Genomic DNA, 6,825 nt, shown 5'->3' on the forward strand with positions numbered 1-6,825 from the left:
AACTATAATACTCTCTTTAGCAACTTTTGTTGCGAGAGTATAAAAATGGCACAGGGCTACACTCAAATTTGTATACATATATAATGTGAAATGGGTGTGGCTCCGCCCACCATATCTCAGAAATACTCGACCAATTTCGAAATTCGGTTCGAATCAGTTACTTGGCATAATAATGCTAATGTTTGAAAATGGACGAAATCGATTCACAAACACGTCTACTTCACTCTTTTGAAGTCTAACTGATTCGTTCACTTTACAATATATAAGTTAAGCACCAGTCACATATTCCAAAAAAATTCAAAGAGCAAAATCAGTCCAATATTTCCTCTAGCCTCCATATACCTCATATTCGGTGGACTTTATACGGTATATCGTTTAGTATGTGAGATATCTTAGTAAAATTAAGTGAACGTAAAATTTTGGACATAATGTAGCTTGGTGGCAAAAATAATTGAAAACGGTCCAAAAATTACCCCAGCCCCCACACACTATATGTACTGATTCTCGTTATTTCAGTGGACTTTATTCCGAATATATGGGTCAAAATATGTGTTCTTTTTTTAGTAATTAATCGAAGGATTTCCCCATCTGATGAAATATTTTTTTTATAATATTTTTATAAACATTTTTTTTTTTTTATAGTAACACTCTTTTATTTGCAATCTGTCCTATTAACATTCAGCAAAAGTGATTAACTCATTATAAATAACAGTATAAAAAATTAGAACATTGTTTCATTTATTATAATATATCTTAATATATTACTTACTTAATATATTATGTACTTATTTTCTAAAGGGCAAGTCTAGGACATGATATCTTCTCAGTCTTTGGGTTTCTTGAGTATCATCTAGTAAGCATATTGCCAAGGTATTATTGTAATTACTTAGTTTATGGTTAAGATATTTATCGGATAGTCTATTTACTTCCTCTTTTACGTAACGAATTTGTAAATCTTTATGTATATTTTCATTTGTTATAAACCATGGCGCATTTACAATCATTCTTAGTGTTTTTGACTGATAGCGTTGTAAAATTTCAATATTTGATTTGGAAGCCGTACCCCACAGCTGAATACCATATGTCCACACTGGTTTTAAGATCGCTTTGTATAATTTAATTTTATTCTCAAGACTGAGTTCAGACTTCGAGCCAAGGAGCCAATACATTTTGTTTGTCTTAATTTTAAGTTGCTGTCTCTTAGCTTTTATATGATCTTTCCACGTAAGTCGTCGGTCAAGATACATTCCAAGGTATTTTACAGAATTTTTTGGAGGAATAGGAGTGCCATTTATATATACATGAGGGCAACTTTCTTTTCTATTAGTAAATGTTACGTGAACTGATTTGTCAGTATTCACTTTAACATTCCATTTTTTCATCCATGTTTCTATTCTCTCTAACTCAAGTTGAATACTTGAATTAGCACTAGATGGGGTTTCGCCCACTGTTACTAAAGCATTGTCATCTGCAAATGTCGCAATTAGGACCTCTTCGGTTGTTGCGAAATCAGATGTGAATATGGTATAGAGGACAGGTCCGAGTACACTACCTTGAGGCACTCCAGCTTCAATTGAAAGAATATCTGAATGATCATTTCTATGTTTTACATAGAAACTGCGACCACACAAATACGATTTAAACATTAGATAAAATGGCGAAGGAAAATGTTGTTTTATTTTATAAAGCAATCCTGGGTGCCACACCCGATCAAAAGCCTGCTGAATATCTAAAAAGACTCCTGAGCAGTACTTTTTATTTTCTAGCGCGTCAGTTATAATGTTGACAACTAGGTGACATTGCTCAATACTTCCGTGGTTTTTCCTGAATCCAAATTGATGCTCAGGTATGACATTGTTTATTTCAATAACTGATAGCATTCTTCTCAGAAATATTCTTTCAAATATTTTGGAGAATGTCACCAGCAAACTAATTGGTTTATATGACTTAATATCATTTTCTGATTTGTTAGGCTTCAATACCATTATTATCTCCGCGTATTTCCACTGCGTTGGAAAGTGAGAAAGACGAAGAATTGTGTTGAATAACAACGTTAAATATTGCATACATTTTTCTGAAAGCGCTTTAATCGTTTTTGCATCGATACCATCATATCCTGGTGCTTTCGAATTTTTAAGTGTTTCTATTTCTTCCTCAACCTCTAACTGTGAGATACGTTTTATTGGAAGGCCCATTTGGCAGGCAACATCTAGGAATCCCATTACTTCTTCCTCATCTGAATGACTGTTAAGTGGAAGCGGTTTGAAAATATCTTTGAGGTATTCACAAAACGCTTGAGTTTTACTTGAGTCAGATTTACACCAAGAACCATTACAGTTTCTTATAGCAACATTTCTTCTATTTGGGCGTTTTAAATATTTCGTTGTTTTCCATAAACTGTACTCGTTGTTTTTATCAACATCAATATTTTTGAGAAAATCTGACACTGTCTTGTTTTTATAATCGCTTAAAGCTATTTTGAGATCTTTAGTGGCTTGATTATATTTATTTTTATCGCTTGGTCTATTTTGCCAAGTTTTCCTTAATTTACGTTTCTTTTTTATCATATCTCTTATTTGAGATGGAATGAGAGTTTTGTTAGGAACATGCGCTTCATTAATTGGATTAGCTTGAGATGCTGCCTCATAAATAAGTTGAGTGAGTGACTCTATTGCACTGTCTAGTTCAAATTCGTTTTTAATCGGTGTATTCAAATCTATACGAGCATCCAAATATTGATGAAAATAATCGATGTCAGTTTGCGCAGTTATTAATTTTTGTCTTCTTATATCCTCAGGCATCAGGTTTACAGTGACAAGAATTGGCGAATGATCAGAGCTCAGATCAAAATTTTCTGAAATAGAAAACATATGCCTAGGAATTCCTTTGTATACAGCGAAGTCCAAAAGATCAGGTATTTTTCTTGGATCAGAAGGCCAATATGTTGGCGCACCTGTAGATAAAACAGACAAACGATCATTTGTTATACATTTGTACAACTCATTTCCTTTTGGATTAGTTAGTCTCGAGCCCCACCAAGGATGCTTAGCATTAAAGTCTCCGCCTACAATGAAGACAGGACCTAGTTTGTCGAAGAAGTTATGAAATTCTAGTTGTTTCATAGAAAATCGTGGCGGAATATATATTGCACAAAGAACTATATTGTAAGAACCGCATCTAACTTTGATGCATGTTGCTTGAAGTTGGGGACTTAATATTCCTTCTTCAATTTTATATTTTATTGATGACTTTATTAAGATAGCAGTTCCTCCATGAGCTTTGCCATCAGGATGATCGCTGCTAAACAATTAAAGACTCGAATTTTGGTCGAAAATCGAACCTTTTGCTTTGAGTAGCCGCCATTTTGTCAAACAATTTTTTTTTTTGCAAATTCCTTTGATCAATCAGTAGATTATTTATTATATTAATGAAATTTATTTGGTTTTTGCATTTTAGATGATCCAGTCCAAAGATATATATAGATATCACCGCAAGAGGCCTTTTTTTGCGTACCTCTGCAAAATTGGCAATATCAACGGTCCCGATAATTATTTTTGGCAATAAAAAATATGTGAATATAGTTTAAGGTTGTCATAATATACCTGCCAAGTTTCAAATCAATAAACCAAATAGTTTGCTTAGAAAAAATTCTTGAAAATGCCTTTTTTTCGACCTCCTAACTGTATATAAACCCTTAATAAAATTAAATAAATAAATTGCGAGAGTTACAACCGAGCTTAGTCCTTCCTTACTTGTTTCATAGACAATTTGTTTAAATTTTTTTCTTGAAATTTAAAGTATGTAGTTTTTGGGTACTTTATTGTTCTCTTAAAACTTAAACTTGACCCGAAGTCGATAGTAATGATAACAAATTTAAACCGGTGCTGGTTCTGTGCTGTCATCAGCCCGAATTATTTCCGAAAATTAATTAGGTAAATTTTTAATTTCATATACTCCGAGTAAATTTTATTCGATTGAGTTACTTTTGTAATCGATATCTATTTCGTAAAATGGAAAACCTAACCCCAAGCAGAGATTATGTTAATTTAGCCTATTTGGTCATTTATTAGTCAAATTGAGCCTCGTGATAGTTTATTGCCTGAATATGCGCATAATTCGAGCATACTGAGATCGTTTAATATTAAAATTTTCTCTAAGCATTCTTAAAACTAATAATCATCCATGCAGTACACTCTCACTTTTTGCAACGTGTCCGCATAAATACATATGTATGTATGTACATGCAATATGCTCAGAAACACATGCTCGCCCTACTGCGAGTACCGAAAGTCATTCTCAGTGATCTGTCATTGTTGGGCGCTGATAAGCGTGACATTTTCTTTTGGTTGGCGATTTTGATTGTCAACCTCCGATAGCAATTTGGTTTTTATTGTCTCCGTTTTGCGCACTTTAGACAACATCTACCCAAGGGCCTCTGTTGCATGGTATTTCCTTCCTTTCTAAGTAGCGCAAAAAATTCAAGCATTCGCATTGTGTCACATCACCTTGAACGCACGCCAATCACACGCTGACAAGATTAGAAACTAATAATGTTTTTTATATAGTCAGTTGTTGGGTCATATGAATTACCATTGAAATTTCTATTGGCCTCTACAATTCGAGCGTAAGTTCGGTTTTTTTGTGGAGATGAAGTCATATTTCCATTTGGTGTGATTTTAATCCTGACAAGCGATAAATAGCATCTGACAAAAAAATGGACTCTTCACCTTTGCGTGTTAATCGGGCGTATAATTGTTTTTCATTTTGAAGTTTGATACGTATCGCAAGCGAAATTTTATATTCCACATGCAAACAGATACATATGCATACATACAATATACATATTTATATATCTACATATGTTTTATTTATATATGCACTATAATAATAGTATATACATATATACTCTATAATAATCTATACTACTATTATAAAGAGGAAAGATTTGTATGTATGTTTGTAATGAATAAACTCAAAAACTACTGTACTGATTTCAAAAATTCTTTCACCATTGGAAAGCTACATTCACCCCGAGGAACATAGGCTATATTTAGAATCTTAACTTTCTGGAAATAGTTTCCAGGGTATCAAAAAGACTCTGTGATGGAGAATCTTAATCTGAAACTGAAAATCGTCTGCAAGTCATTCAGCCATTCCTTCATAATCAGAGAGAAAGACAACGGACACCAAAGACTAGAGGTCGTAATCAAGTTTTAGCTCATTGCAAATAAAATGTAATTTCATGTTCGAATTTTCCTCATTTCACTTGTTTAAAATGAACCCAAGAAACGGTAGAGAGTACAGACATATGTATGGAAAAGTGTTTATAAGTGTGTAAAAACTTATAATTTTTTAAATGTTTGTTTAAGACCTTGCGAAGCCGGAGCGGTCTGCTAGTACTATGTAAATATCTATATATATAAAAATTTCACGTCGCCAGTTTGGTCCAACTTAAAAGATAGGATAGTTTATATTTCGGTCAAGTGATAATTGGAATTGAAATCTAGATACCTTAATTCAACTTCATCCACGTTACAATTATCAATATGAGATTGAAATTAAGAAAAAAATAAGACGTTTGCAAAAGATATTCACAGCACGGAAGGACATTAGGATTTACACATTTTTAGGTAAATGGTCGTGGCCACAGCTCGACATCCGTCTGTTCGGTCGGCCATTTGGTCAAGCGATAATTTGATCTGGATATCCTAATATAACTTATGTAGCTCAAACTTAAACATTGATACTATGAGAAGGTTGTTATTCTTGATGGCCAAAATCGGACCTCTGCAACAACTAAATAATAGTGATTAAACAAAAAGGGATAAAACGAAGCTACCATTTATGTTATAAAATTAATTTCACTTTATCAAATAGTTAACCGGAATAGAATTTACCATACATATGTATACCTTAACAGAGCAATGCGTGTCCCGGTCACTAGTGTACATACATATATAAAATAATAATATGCCGCTAAAGCCAGTAGGTATGTTCATGTATGAATTTAAGTACGATTTCGCATTCTTCAATATAAATCAAATAAATACATACATGTATGTATGTATGCAAATCGTTCGATTTACATATGCACATATTTACATATTATAATATAATGTGTTGTAATTGTTTTTGAAGGATTGCGCCTTCGAAGAGGTCAAGTCAAACACACACTTAACGCTACAAAACATCTTGAAAATGTGAAAATATTCAATCGCGTGCGTTACACGCGTATTATACTTAAATACATACAAACATGTGCGGCAATGTGACATAAACAGGATCACAAAAGTTCAACGCAGTGTCAGAAGTTACGAACTGTAAACAGAAGTGAGAGGAAGTCGTCACACAAACAACTAGAAAAAAGGCGAAACAGCCGGCGAAAGGTGCTAGCACCAAAATAGACACAAGTCCTTCTATTTACACAAACCAACTTGAGTCCACATTCCTACTCGTTTGCATGCATGTATGCATGTATGTACTCATGTGATTGTGTGCATGAAAGGTGCTGTTTGTGAAGGGTCCTGCAGTGATCTGAAAATAAGTTGCTTGAAATGTCGTAAGTATGTAGACTGCGTCTTCCTGCCGCTTTGCACTCCTGCGCGACATTTACATACTCGCGCATTTGTCACGGGACACAAGACTTAGGGGTGAGCGGTTGGTTCAGAAGTCAAGATGGGGACAATCTTAACACATAAATATTTTTGGCGGTAGCACGGTGCCACTGATCAATCCGTTGGGATATTGATTTCTAATGAATTGCTTATGCATATTGGTACCCTCCCTACCTCGTATGTATGTAGCTGTTCACCACTATATGTAGAA

Source organism: Zeugodacus cucurbitae, chromosome 2 (assembly GCF_028554725.1).
Source record: "Zeugodacus cucurbitae isolate PBARC_wt_2022May chromosome 2, idZeuCucr1.2, whole genome shotgun sequence".
Taxonomy (NCBI): Eukaryota; Metazoa; Arthropoda; class Insecta; order Diptera; family Tephritidae; genus Zeugodacus; species Zeugodacus cucurbitae.